Raw genomic sequence first — 13,795 nt, forward strand, 5'->3', positions numbered from 1 at the left:
AGAGATAGTGGACGTGTTGCAATCTCTTTCTCTCTCTCTCTCTCTCTCTCTCTCCCCCCCCCCCCCTCTTCCACTTATCTTTCTCTTGCATTGGATCATCCCTCAAGACGGTTTTTAAGCATGTGCAATAGAGAGAGAGAGAGAGAGAGAGAGAGATTATATGTGTGTGTGAAAGAGAGAGTGTGTGTTTGTGTGTGTGTATGTGTGTGTGTGTGTGTGTGTGCTTTTGTGTTTTTGTGAGAGAGGGAGAGAGAGAGAGAGGGGGGGCAAGGTTTATAGAATTTTTATATGTGGTTTTGAGAGAGGGAGAGAAAGAGAGGTGTAGGGGTTGATCGATGCTAGGGGAAGATGAAAGGGCATGAATATCTAAGGAAAGGAGATGAAAGAAAATGAAGATAATGGAGGAACGAAAGAAGGTAGAGTTGAGCAAGCAAGGAGAGATTTTCCTGAAGGAAAAGAGGTAGTGTGCACCCTACTATAGGTCAATCAATCGCCATCGTGCAACCTTGCATGTAGACACATATGCTACACCCTCCTTTCCCTTCAACTAATTAACTGATTTTAGCATATTCCTTAAGTTAGGGTACATGCTGGTGCCAATCTTACATGCATTTTGGGAGATAGTGGCATGTGAAGTTTTGTAATCCTTACAAGCTATATGTATATCTAATCAATTGTGTGTGTGTGTATGTGTGCGCGTGTATGTGTGTGTGTGTGTGTTGTGTGTGTGTGTGTGTGTGTGTATGTGTTAACACGTCTAGCTACGAGTTTTTTTAATGTGTATTTTTGTGCCTCTAGCCTCTATCTATAGCATGCATAGAAGTGTACGTGCCATTTTTAGAGAGATAGAGAGAGATTATGTGTGTATGTGTTAACACCTCTAGCTACGGGTTTTTTTTTTGTGTGTGTGAGTTGAGATGTGCATTTGGAGAGATAGTGTCATTAGTCATTTGATAAACCCTTCCCCTCCCCCCTCCCCCCCTCTCTCTCTCTCTCTCTCTCTCTCTCTAGCTATGGTTTTGTGTGTGTGTGTGTGTTGAGATACACATTTCCAGAGGCAGTGGCGTTAGTCATTTGATAAACCCCTCGCCCCCCCCTCTCTCTCTCTCTCTCGCATTCACAAATCTTGCATGGCGCTCACATTCACACACAAATGTAAAAACATAACGTTTATAATCCTTACAAGCTATATGTATATCTAATCAATTGTGTGTGTGTGTGTGCACGTGTATGTGTGTGTGTGTGTGTTGTGTGCGCGTGTATGTGTGTGTGTGTGTTGTGTGTGTGTGTGTGTTGAGATGTGCATTTCGAGAGATAGTTTTGTAATCCTTACAAGCTATATGCATATCTAATCAATTGTGTGTGTGCGTGTATGTGTGTGTGTGTATGTGTATGTGTTAACACCTCTAGCTACGGGTTTTTTTTGTGTGTGTGTGTGTGTTGAGATGTGCATTTCGAGAGATAGTGTCGTTAGTCATTTGATAAACCCTCCCCCGCCCCCCTCCCCTGTCTCTCTCTCTCTAGCTATGGTATTTCTATGAGAGAGAGAGAGAGAGATGTACAGTTATACGAGCGCCCTTGAGCATCTATCTTCTATCTATTGCCTTCCCTTCCTTGCCTCATCGCATGCTCCTCTAGCACATAACAAAAATCACTTCAAACATCCACTTTGAGACGTAACTGAGCATCATCGGCCCAAAAGCTTAATTTATACGTGGGGGTGTATGTCATTACGTATTTCTATGAGAGAGAGAGAGAGAGAGAGAGAGAGAGATGTATAGTTCGCTTAGCTTTACTTTTTTTTGGGGTTGTTTTTCTTGCAGGTGCTTCAATTTATTGTTGGACTAGCACTAGCTTCTCTCCACAACTTTTGTTTATCCAGGTAGGTGATCACTTTTTTTCCAATTGACATTGTGTGTGTGTGTGTGTGTTTGCATCTTAAACATTTTCAAAATCATTGAAACCATTCCGATCTGATAATTCATGAATTCTCTGTTACATTCATGAAACCATTCTGATCGTAATTCGTGGACGCTTAGATTCTTGGGAGGGGAAAATTGAACTAAGAACCATTTTTTTTCAAAAAGATAATGGAGGCGAGAGAGAGAGAGAGAGAGAGAGAGAGAGAGAGAGAGAGAGAGAAACTTAGAAGCTACATTTTTAAAATCATCCAAACCATTATGATCTTATAGTTTCTAGATGATTATATTATTGAGACAGAAGAACTAAAAGATTATGGAGGCGAGAGAGAGAGAGAGAGAGAGGGAGAGAGAGAGAGAGGGAAAATATAATGGTGGACAGAAGTGAATTAAGTTAGTATATTAGTTAGAGACAAGGCGATGATGGGGTTGGACCAGTAATCATTAAATGTAATTGTATCTTTCATACGGGCATCTTGATGACCTGGCAATATGTCTAGAGATAAGCTTGCACTGTCTATCCTAAGTGATCTAATCTAACCTTCATTTTTGAGAAGCTAGCCTTGCTTTTCAATTGACTTTGCTTTCTATTTGGAATTCTTTGCTTCCTTAGGATACGTTGTGTGTGTGTGTGTGTGTGTTTGCATCGTTTAAGACAAGCTACATTTTCAAAATCATTGAAACCATTCCGATCTGATAATTCATGAATTCTTTGCTTCCTTAGGACACATTAGTTAGAGACAATGCGATGATGTGGTTGGACCTTAAGTGATCTAATCAACCTCTCGAGGAGAGTAAAGGATTATGTATGTTTCATGTCATGTGCATTATACCCATGAGAAGTAACCTCCAGAGGTGAGGCAATTGGATATTAGTAATCATTAAATGTAATTGTATCTTTCCTAGGAGCATCTTGATGACCTGGCAATATGTCTAGAGATAAGCTTGCACCCTCTACCCTAAGTGATCTAATCTAACCTTCGTTTTGAGAAGCTAGCCTTGCTTCTCAATGAGAGTAAAGCATCAAATATGTTTCATGTCATGTGGACTATAGCCATGAGAACTAAGCTCGAGACGTGAGGTGATTGGATGATAGGTGGGGCTACACACACACAGAGAGAGAGAGAGAGAGAAAGAGAGAGAGGGGACGAAAGAATATAATGGTAGGGCAGAAGTGAAATAAGACATGGCCATGATGTGGTTGGACCAGTAAGCATTAAATGTGATTGGATGATAGGTGGGGCTACACTGAGAGAGAGAGAGAGAGAGAGAGAGAGAGACGGGACGAAAAAATATAATGGTAGGCCAGAAGTGAAATAAGACAAGGCCATGATGTGTTTGGACCAGTAATCATTAAATGTAAGCTACATTTTTAAAATCATCCAAACCATTATGATGTTATAGTTTCTAGATGATTATATTATTGAGACGGGGAAGAACTAAAAGATAATAGAGGCGATAGAGAGAGAGAGAGGGGGAGAGAGAGAGAGGGAAAATATATTGATGGACAAAAGTGAATTAAGTTAGTGTATTAGTTAGAGACAAGGCGATGATGTGGTTGGACCCTAAGTGATCTAATCAACCTCTCAAGGAGAGTAAAGGATTATGTATGTTTCATGTCATGTGCATTATAGCCATGAGAAGTAACCTCCAGAGGTGAGGCGATTGGATATTAGTAATCATTAAATGTAATTGTATCTTTCCTAGGAATATCTTGATGACTTGGCAATATGTCTAGAGATAAGCTTGCACCCTCTACCCTAAGTGATCTAATCTAACCTTCGTTTTGAGAAGCTAGCCTTGCTTCTCAATGAGAGTAAAGCATCAAATATGTTTCATGTCATGTGGACTATAGCCATGAGAACTAAGCTTGAGATGTGAGGCGATTGGATGATAGGTGGGGCTACACAGAGAGAGAGAGAGAGAGAGAGAGAGGGGATGAAAGAATATAATGGTAGGGCAGAAGTGAAATAAGACAAGGCCATGATGTGGTTGGACCAGTAATCATTAAATGTGATTGTATCTTTCGTAGGAGCATCTTGATGACCTGGCAATATGTCTAGAGATAAGCTTGCACCCTCTACCCTAAGTGATCTAATCTAACCTTCGTTTTGAGAAGCTAGCCTTGCTTCTCAATGAGAGTAAAGCATCAAATATGTTTCATGTCATGTGGACTATAGCCATGAGAAGTAAGCTTGAGACGTGAGGCGATTGGATGATAGGTGGGGCTACACCGAGAGAGAGAGAGAGAGAGAGAGAGAGAGAGAGAGAGAGAGAGAGAGAAAGAGAGAGAAAGAGAGAGAGAGAGAGAGAGAGAGAGAGAGAGAGAGGGGGGGGGGGGGACGAAAAAATATGATGGTAGGCCAGAAGTGAAATAAGACAAGGCAATGATGTGTTTGGACCAGTAATCATTAAAGGTATTTGTATTTTTCTTAGGAGCATCGAGCTGGCAGTATGTCTAGAGATAAGCCAGCATCCTCTTCCCTAAGTGATCTAATCTAACCTCTTTCAAAAGTTAGCCTTGCTTCTCAAGGAGAGTAAAGGATTAAGTGTGTTTCACGTCATGTGCTTTATAGCCATGAGAACTAAGCTCGAGAGGTGAGACGATTGGATGATAGATGGGGCTACACACACACACACACACAGAGCAAAATATAATGGTGGACAGAAGTGAAATAAGTCCATGATGTGGTTGCATACACCTTCATGAGTAGACAATAAGATTGCAGTAAGATTTCTTGGTGATGATCATAGGACTAAGGTTTCAGATTTAGGGTTGGGTAGAGGAGGCTAGAATGCATGGCAAGGGGAGGTTAGGGGGATTTGATTTTTGAAATAGACGCTAGGGCCATGTGCCCTCCATGTCGATTTCTCCTTTTGATATGTCCTGTGATTTCTACTTCCTACCACCATATCCTTGGTCACTCTAAGCAACTTACCGCCTTTGAATCGGAAAATATTTGCACGAGTGCTTGGCAAGAGCTCATTCACAAATATCTCAATCCATCTAACTTGATTCCAAATTCTTTGTTGAGAGGAGATGGGCTACAATCTTTGGGTATCTACCTCCTATGCCAATTGATTTCTGCTCATGTTTATTCTATGGAATCTATGTGATCCAATTATACAATTGAGCCAATACATACCTGAAAAGGTTTTTGTATTTTATTATGGATGCAGCTCCAAAAATGGCTTCTACCGTTGTTTCAAATCTTGGGGACTCGGGTTTCCATGGGCGACAAAGCCTTCGAGCAATAAAGCGAGCTGCAAGGGTGGAGGGCTCTGCAGTTTCTGACATTGTGTTGTCATCTTTTCCTGAGCCAGATAGCCTTCATGTGATAAATCAAGTTTTTGCAAGGGCCGAGACTTCAACCCATGGAGCAAATCACGGTCCCAAGTTGCCTTCAAAGCGTTTTAAGTCTAGCCGTGAACGTCGCACTGCTAATATAATGAAACGACTTACAAGGGGGAGAGCTTCAACCCATGCAACTGAGCATTCAAGTCATTACAATCTTTTAAAGTCCATTCAAGCCATGTGCGAGAATAATAAGGATGCATGTGCCATGAACACACGATATTTGGGCTCTTTGTGGGGAGAAGTCCATTCAGATGGTGCTGCAGTAATAGCGCAGGGCATGGCAGAATTGCCTGGAACTCTCATTGCAAGGATTTCTCAAATTGAGAATAGCGTTAAGGACTCTAATCAATGGATGCAGTAGATTTTGGGGAGAGGTGGAGAAGGGGCAGTTGTATGTGAGAATGGGTGTAGACTACAAGTTGATAAGCTGAAAGAACAAGTTCAGCTACTGTCCACTGAGGTGTCAATGTTCAAAGTTGGTTTAAATAGGCTAACTGCTTTAATGACCAGGATGAGCCGTAAACTAGAGCAGGTCGCAACTCGTGACAATTAAGAGAGTCCTGAGACTTTTATGTCACTTTTTGTACTAGAATCCCAAATGCTTCTATGGGATTCATGTACTTGGGTTGTCCTTATGTTATTTGGCAAGACAAGTTTGACTCCTGAGACTTTTGTGTCACCTTTTGTACTGGAATCCTAAATGCTTCTATGGGATTCATGTACTTGGGTTGCCCTTATGTTATTTGGCAAGACAAGTTTGACTCCTGAGACTTTTATGTCACTTTTTGTATTGGAATCCCAAATGCTTCTATGGGATTCATGTAGTTGAGTTGCTTTCATTTGACGTATATATGGCAATGGAAGCTAATTTAATTCGATATTTGAATTGCCTATCGTTCCTTCCCATTTTCGTTTTATTTAAGATATACTCAAATATTTGTGATTTTTTTGAATCATGTATTCGCATAAATGATGATGCAATGCTTATACTTTTTTGAGATGGTCAACTTTGAGTTTTTTTAGATATGTTAGCTTTGGTTTTTATGTTTCAAATGATGGTTGCACATATGGTATTGTATTTTGCTCACATGTTGAAAAAATATGAGCATTACTCTTACCAAAGATAGTGAGACACTGAAACTTGGTCATGGGACACTATGAGTTCAATGCATAGATGGTCCGCTCTCAATTTTAGATAGATGGGAAAGGGATGGCTTTGCTAATTAACCTTGCTTCTTGCTTTTCTAAATTATTTTCTTCCTAGGGCACATTTGTTGAGATCCATCAATTTTGTCATGGTTAGGGATGATGCATAAGTTTTTTGATTAAGCTATTTTTCCCTTTGAGGAATAGATATTTATGTAGTTGGTTGAGTGGATACAGAAGATGGCAAGACAAATAGAAGAGAGGCTACATTCAATACGTTCTCATAGGAGAAGATTGTTGGATTCAACGCGGGCGGCCCGTCGTGCTTATGCTATACAAAGAACAAGGTCTAAAACACAAGGTGCTAGAAGGATGAGGGTGGCTGTGGAATCTATGGGTGTAGAAGTAGGAGTTTGCAGTCAACATAATCAGACACATGGATGCAGTAATGTAGCGTGCATTGTGGCTGATGGACCTCAATACTTCAGTAACAGTAGGTAGAGTGCATCAACATGCTTCAGTGATAGGTACACCTACTCAAATGGATTCAACACGGGTGGCCCATCGTAGTTATGCTATAAAAAGAACAAGGTCGAAAACACAAGGAGTTAGAAGCGTGAGGGTGGCTGTGGAATCTATGGATGTAGAAGACGGCCTTCGCAGACAACAGGACCAAATGTATGGGCACAGTAATGTAGCGTGCATTGTCGAAAATACAATGGACGTCAATACTTTACCAACTGTAGATAATGAGCATGAACATGCTCCAATAATAGGTACAACTACTCAAATGGATTCAACGCGGGTGGCCCGTCGTGTTTATGCTATACAAAGAACAAGGTCGAGAACACAAGTTGCTAGAAGCAGAGAACAGAATCAAATGCATGGGCACAGTAATGTAGCATGCACTGTTGAAAATACAATGGACCTCCATACTTCACCAATAGTACGTAATGAGCATGAACCTGCTCCAGTAGTATGTACAACTACTCAAATGGATGCAAGCAGGGATGCTACTCATTTAAGAGCCCGAAGGCGTGTTATTCACAACAGGGCTGTGATTTTGGGTGCAGGGGGGAGCCTCTCTATCTTGCATACTTTTCCGTTAAAGGAAAATGTAGAGCATCCTTCTTTGTATCCACTGGTCTTCAATGCTCCTTCTGTTCATGCACTTGGATCCATGGATCATACATGCAGCTTTTGCCAAGCTCAACTGTGGAAACAAGAGACGCGAATGCATATGCATCAAGTTGTGGGCAAGCACTGTTGCAAAGTTGGTCGTGTGTCATTGTTGCCGTTAGAAGAACCACCAGAGATTTTGAGAGTTCTATTGCACGGACATGATGCTAGAAGCAAACTATTTAAGAAAAACATTAGGGCTTATAATAGTGCCATGGCATTTGTTTCATTGGGAGCTCATGTTGATCAAATGTTCCATGGGAATGGGGGTATACAAAACTTTCGGGTCCATGGTAGTGTGTATCATCGGATTGGAAATTTATTGCCCGATGAGGCTAGGCAAGAGATGCCACGTTTTGCACAGTTGTACGTGTATGACACTGATCATGAACTAGAACACCGTTTACATGGGATGCCTGGTTTGGATCCAGGCATTTTGGAGTTGTTGCAGAGGATGATGCACGAGTGCAATCCATATGCCAGTGCATTGATGGCTATTGGGCAAGTGCTAAGAACAAATCCACATACAAACCTGAGGATGGTTATTTGTGAGAGCCGCTCCACCTCAAGGCAGTACTTGGCTCCTATGGCTAGCGAGGTTGCTGCAATCATGCCAGGACAAGGGGATGACTTCGATATTGGAAATCGGGACATTCAGATTTTTAGCCGCAATGGGTTTGTGCGTAGAATATCTAATTTGCACCGATCATACATGCCTCTCATGTATGTTCTTTTGTTCCCTCGGGGGGAAGATGGTTGGCATCCATATATCCCATATAGTGATGTTCCTAATCACACACCATTGCACGAGATACGTGGACAGAGTTGTGTCACCCAAAGACAATACTACGCATATCGTTTGCAAGTGAGATATGATACAAATGCATGTCTTTTGCGTGGGGGTAGATTGTTGCAGCAATACATGGTTGATGCCTACAGTAGCATGGAAGAGTCCAGGTTGGTGTGGATACGAAACAACCAAGCTTCCCTACGTGCTGAAGTCTATCAAGGGTTGATGGACATGGTGAATACAGCTGATGGGACACGTACTGTGCTTGGCAATGCTGTAGGGCGTAGGGTGGTGTTGCCTTCTTCTTTTACGGGAGGGCCTCGGTATATGTGTCAGCTATACCAAGATGCTATGGCAATTGTCAGAAAAAGGGGCAAACCTGATTTATTCATAACATTCACCTGTAATCCCAAATGGCCTGAAATATCTATAGCATTGTTGCCGGGGCAAACTGCGCAAGACCGTCTGGATTTGACAGCCCGTGTGTTTTTCCAAAAGCATAAGGACATGATGCAGTCAATTACAAAACATAATTTGTTTGGGAAGGTGGCTGGATATGTGAGTGTCATAGAGTTTCAAAAGAGAGGTCTGCCACACTCACACATATTGTTGATATCAGAAAGTGGTTTCAAACCCGTGGAGATCGGTCACTATGACCGATTAGTGTGTGCGGAGTTGCCAGATAAGGCTATGTTCCCAGAGTTGCATGATATTATTGTGCAGTGTAATGTCCATGGTCCATGTGGTGCACTAAATCCATCTGCAGCTTGCATGGTTGATGGAAAATGCATTCGTCATTATCCACGTGGATTCTCACAGACGACTACTATTGGCAATGATGGCTATCCAGTTTACATGCGGCGTCGTGATGATGGTAGAAAGATACAAGTGAAAGGGGGTGTGATTGATAATCGTTGGATTGTGCCATTTAATCCTTTCCTCTCCGTGAAGTACAAGGCACATATAAATGTTGAAATATGCTCCACAATCACTGCAGTTAAGTATTTGTATAACTATGTGTACAAAGGTCATGATAGAGCCATTATCAAGATGCAGGTAAATAATGCAGGAGAGCAAGGGCATTTGCACAACATAGTTGACGGTGGCATTGATGAGATTAGTAGTTACTTAGATGCACGTTACGTGTCAGCATCAGAAGCATGTTGGCGGATTTATGAGTATGCCACGCACGATGAAAAACCCGATGTGCAAAGATTGCAGGTTCATCTTCCAATGCGCAATAATGTCATCTTTCGAGATGATGATGATTTGCAAAATGTTGTAGGCAGGGAACAAAATCAAAAGACCACCCTCACAGAATGGTTCACTTATAATCAGTTGCAATCTGACACAAGCAACTTGCTGTATGGTGACTTGCCAAACAAGTTGGTTTGGAACAAATCATGCGTATGCTTCTTAATGTGTGCACGGGATGCAAGTCCTTTGATGAGCTACGTACTTTTGACAGCCAAGTGTACCCTACTTTCAAGGCAGCATGCATAGCACGGGGATTGTTGGAGAGTGATGATGAATGGTTTGTGTGTATGCAAGAGGCTGTGTTTTATCAAAATAGTGCACAACTGAGACACCTATTTGTGACAATATTGGTTTTTTGTGAGCCAACGTCTCCTCGACTTTTGTGGGAAAAATTTTCCCTTGAGCTTTCGGATGATTTTTTTAATATATTGGAATCAAGTATGGGGAATTTAATTGGTCATCGTGAACTAGCAATAAAGAAGGCTGTATTGCACTTGGAGCACATTCTTCAACAACATGGGCGAAGGTTGGCTGAGTTTGACGGAATGCCTGTTGTAGATAGAACATCTTTGTTAGAAGCTGGAAATGGCTTATTGCAAGAAGAAAGAATGTTTGATTGTGTGAAAGAAGCACAGACTGCCCAGCAAATGGAAATGTCCTTGAATCACTGTCAACGTGCTGCATTCGATCGGATTTTGGCAAGGGTCTATGGAGATGGTGGTGAGGTCTTTTTTCTCGATGGTATAGGAGGGTCTGGAAAGACCTTTCTCTACAATTGCTTGCTCTCTCGATTGCATGGGGAGGGGCTCATCGCTTTGGCATGTGCATCTTCTGGGATTGCTGCATTGCTACTAGCCAATGGACGCACGGCACACCCACGATTCAAGATACCGTTGGAGCTGGATGGTACTAGCAGTTGCAATATTAAGGTTAATAGTCAACTCGCAGATGTTTTGAAGATGGCTAGGCTGATAATATGGGATGAGGCACCCATGACTCACCGGTTTGCTTTCGAGGCACTAGACAGAACTTTACGAGATATCATGTCCAATGAGCAACTTTTTGGTGGGAAGGTGGTATTGTTGGGGGGGGATTTTAGGCAAGTCTTGCCAGTTCTTCCAAAGGCAGGACGAGAGGACATTATCAATGCTACCTTATGCCACTCAAGGATTTGGGGTCACACTACAATATTGAAGTTGACGCAAAATATGCGGGTCCTTCAGAATGGTGATAATTGTGCTGAGCAAGAGTTCATGCAATGGGTTCTGGACATTGGCAATGGGATAAATAGATGTACAAAAGAAGATACTGTTGTGATTCCATCGCATATGCTTTTAGAGACAAAGTCCATGGAAGGCCTCATTGGTGGATGGGTGTATTGAGGGCTTGCAACTGTTTTGGACTGTGCAACATACTTTCGAGAGCGCGCTATTCTTGCACCTCAAAACACCGAGGTTGATGCAATTAATGCTATGGCATTGAAGGCAATGCCCGGTGAGGAAAGGGAGTACCTAAGTGCAGACTCAGTGGACAACTTAGGGGGAGATTCCTTTTTGTTTGCAGTCGAGTATTTGAACAGTCTTGATCTTGGTGGTGGATATCCCCCGCATCGGTTGGTTTTGAAAAGGAATGCTCCTATAATTTTGTTGCGTAATTTGAATCCTCGCCAGGGTTTGTGCAATGGGACACGGTTGATATGCAAAGAGTTTCACACAAAAGTGTTAGAAGCTGAAATCATTACTGGTAACAATGCTGGTGATAGAACGTTTATTCCAAGGATAACATTCATTCCGACCAACCTTAAACTTCCATTCGACATGAGGAGACGGCAATTTCCTATCCGATTGGCATTTGGCATGACAATCAATAAGTCACAGGGTCAAACATTGTCAGTTTTGGGGCTGTACTTAGCGACACCGGTATTCAGTCATGGCCAATTATATGTGGCATTTTCACGTATCCGAGCATCAAACGATGTTAAGGTTTTCATTTCGCAGGGTGCGTCTGATGCCAGGGGTGAGGAGATGGATAATACTTCTACCACAAATGTTGTGTACAAGGAAGTTTTGCAATTGGCAACAGCAAGAGCCTAGGAGTATGACATTGCTCTTTCAAACCCTCCTCAGACTTTCTTGGGTGGAAAATCTTCATTTCAGTAATCTTTGTATAGCTTTTTTTAAGTTCTTTCAATATTCCAACTATCATAGGTCTTTGGGAATGTTGGCTATTTATACAAAGATAGAGTGAGACGTAATATTTCATGACTTTGTCCTTGATAATGTTTGGATTTCATTTTTCATTTGAGTTATGGGTTTGTAATACACTAGAGGCTATTTTCTCTTCAAAGCCTATTGTTTTTTTTCAGTATATGTAGATTGACACGTGCATTCTTTTTTTGCAATGTGATAGGATGTCTAGGCAATTCACGTTTGTCACCGAAACAAGAGCACAGGTGCAAGGTACATAGTTGCTTGACAACCATGTTTTATGTTGACACATTTAATAGTATAGTCACTCACTTTTTAGAAAATTGTAGATCCTGCGGGCTGGGGATCTCTGGAGAGCGCGCAACTGTTGTTGGATTTGCTTGAGCTGGAGAGCTACCTTGGGTAAGAACTGTGTACATTGTTTAATGCTTTATTTTTGTTAAAACAAAAGTTTTTTTGGATTATATTTGAGTGGGAAAACATGCTATTGTTTGTCTTTTAGGAGTATTCCTGATTCAAGGTTTCTAATAAATCTCCACATCCACAATCCTTTGGATGGACGAGTCCATTTGGGATATTACGCTGTCCTGGCTTGCCGGCTTCATAGGGGTGATGGACCACAGACCATCACTGTTCGCTGGCTAGGATACTATGAATGTGTGCGGACACGAATTTTCTATCGAGGGCAAAATGGGGACTACACGTATACCTTTCTCAGCGTTGTTGACAGCCCTTTGCGTCTAAGTAAGTACTCTAAAGAATGAGTTGGGTTTTACCAACATACATATATAAAACTTTTATGGCTCAATAATTATAGTTCCTAAATTATCTTTCTATGTGATGCTGGTCCAAATACGATTGTTGGTACTCCGTTGTATGTTCGTAGCCGCGGTGGATGTGGCGGACATGGTGGACGTACAATGAATGGCCGTCGCAGGCTTTTCTATGCAGTACATGGCCGCAGACTTTTCCCTTAGGGATGTTTGTGTGTGTATTGTAGATTTTGTATGTTCAGTTATGACTTTATTTTGCGGCTGTGTATTTGGATATATCAATCAGTTCTTTGATGTAGCTATTGCATGTTCAGACATGTGACTGCACTTTTGGATGTGATATTTTTTGAAGTACTATGTCATAGAGAAGTTTATTTTGGACGTGGCGGATGTGGAGTACATGGCCGGCACAGGCTTTTCCCTATAGTGCATGGCCGCAGACTTTTCCCTTTAGGGATGTTTGTGTGTCTACTGTAGATTTTGTATGTTCAGTTATGATTTTGTATGCAGATGTGTATTTGGACATATCAATGAGTTCTCTGGTTTCACTTTTGGATGTAATATTTTGAAGTACTATGTCATAGATATTTTTTTTGGTTAGAATATGTTGCTGGATTCAGACATTTTAGCATCTTAAGACCCAGCAGAGCGGGTCGCTAGCCCGTCGTAGACGGGTCAGGTTACTCGAAAGAGTTTCACACGAAAGTGTTAGAAGCTGAAATCATTATTGGTACCAATGCTGGTGATACAATGTTTATTCGAAGGATAACATTCATTCCGACCAACCTTAAACTTCCATTCGACATGAGGAGACGACAGGAGCGCAGGTGCACGGTACATAGTTGCTTGACAACCATGTTTTATGTTGACATGTTTAATGGTATAGTCACTCACTTTTAGAAAATTGCAGATCCTGCGGGCTGGGGATCTCTGGAGAGCATGCAACTGTTGTTGGATTTGCTTGAGCTCGAGAGCTACCTTGGGTAAGAATCATGTACATTGTTTGTTGCTTTATTTTTTTGTTAAAACAAAAGGTTTTTTTTCGATTATATGTGAGTGGGAAAACATGGTATTGTTTGTCTTTTAGGACTGTTCGTGATTCAAGGTTTTCAATGAATCTCCACATCCACAATCCTTTGGATGGACGAGTCCATTTGGGATATTAC

This window comes from Dipteris shenzhenensis, chromosome 14 (assembly GCF_047967505.1).
Source record: "Dipteris shenzhenensis isolate YYH24624 ecotype China chromosome 14, Dip_SZ_1.0, whole genome shotgun sequence".
In the NCBI taxonomy this organism is placed as follows: domain Eukaryota; kingdom Viridiplantae; phylum Streptophyta; class Polypodiopsida; order Gleicheniales; family Dipteridaceae; genus Dipteris; species Dipteris shenzhenensis.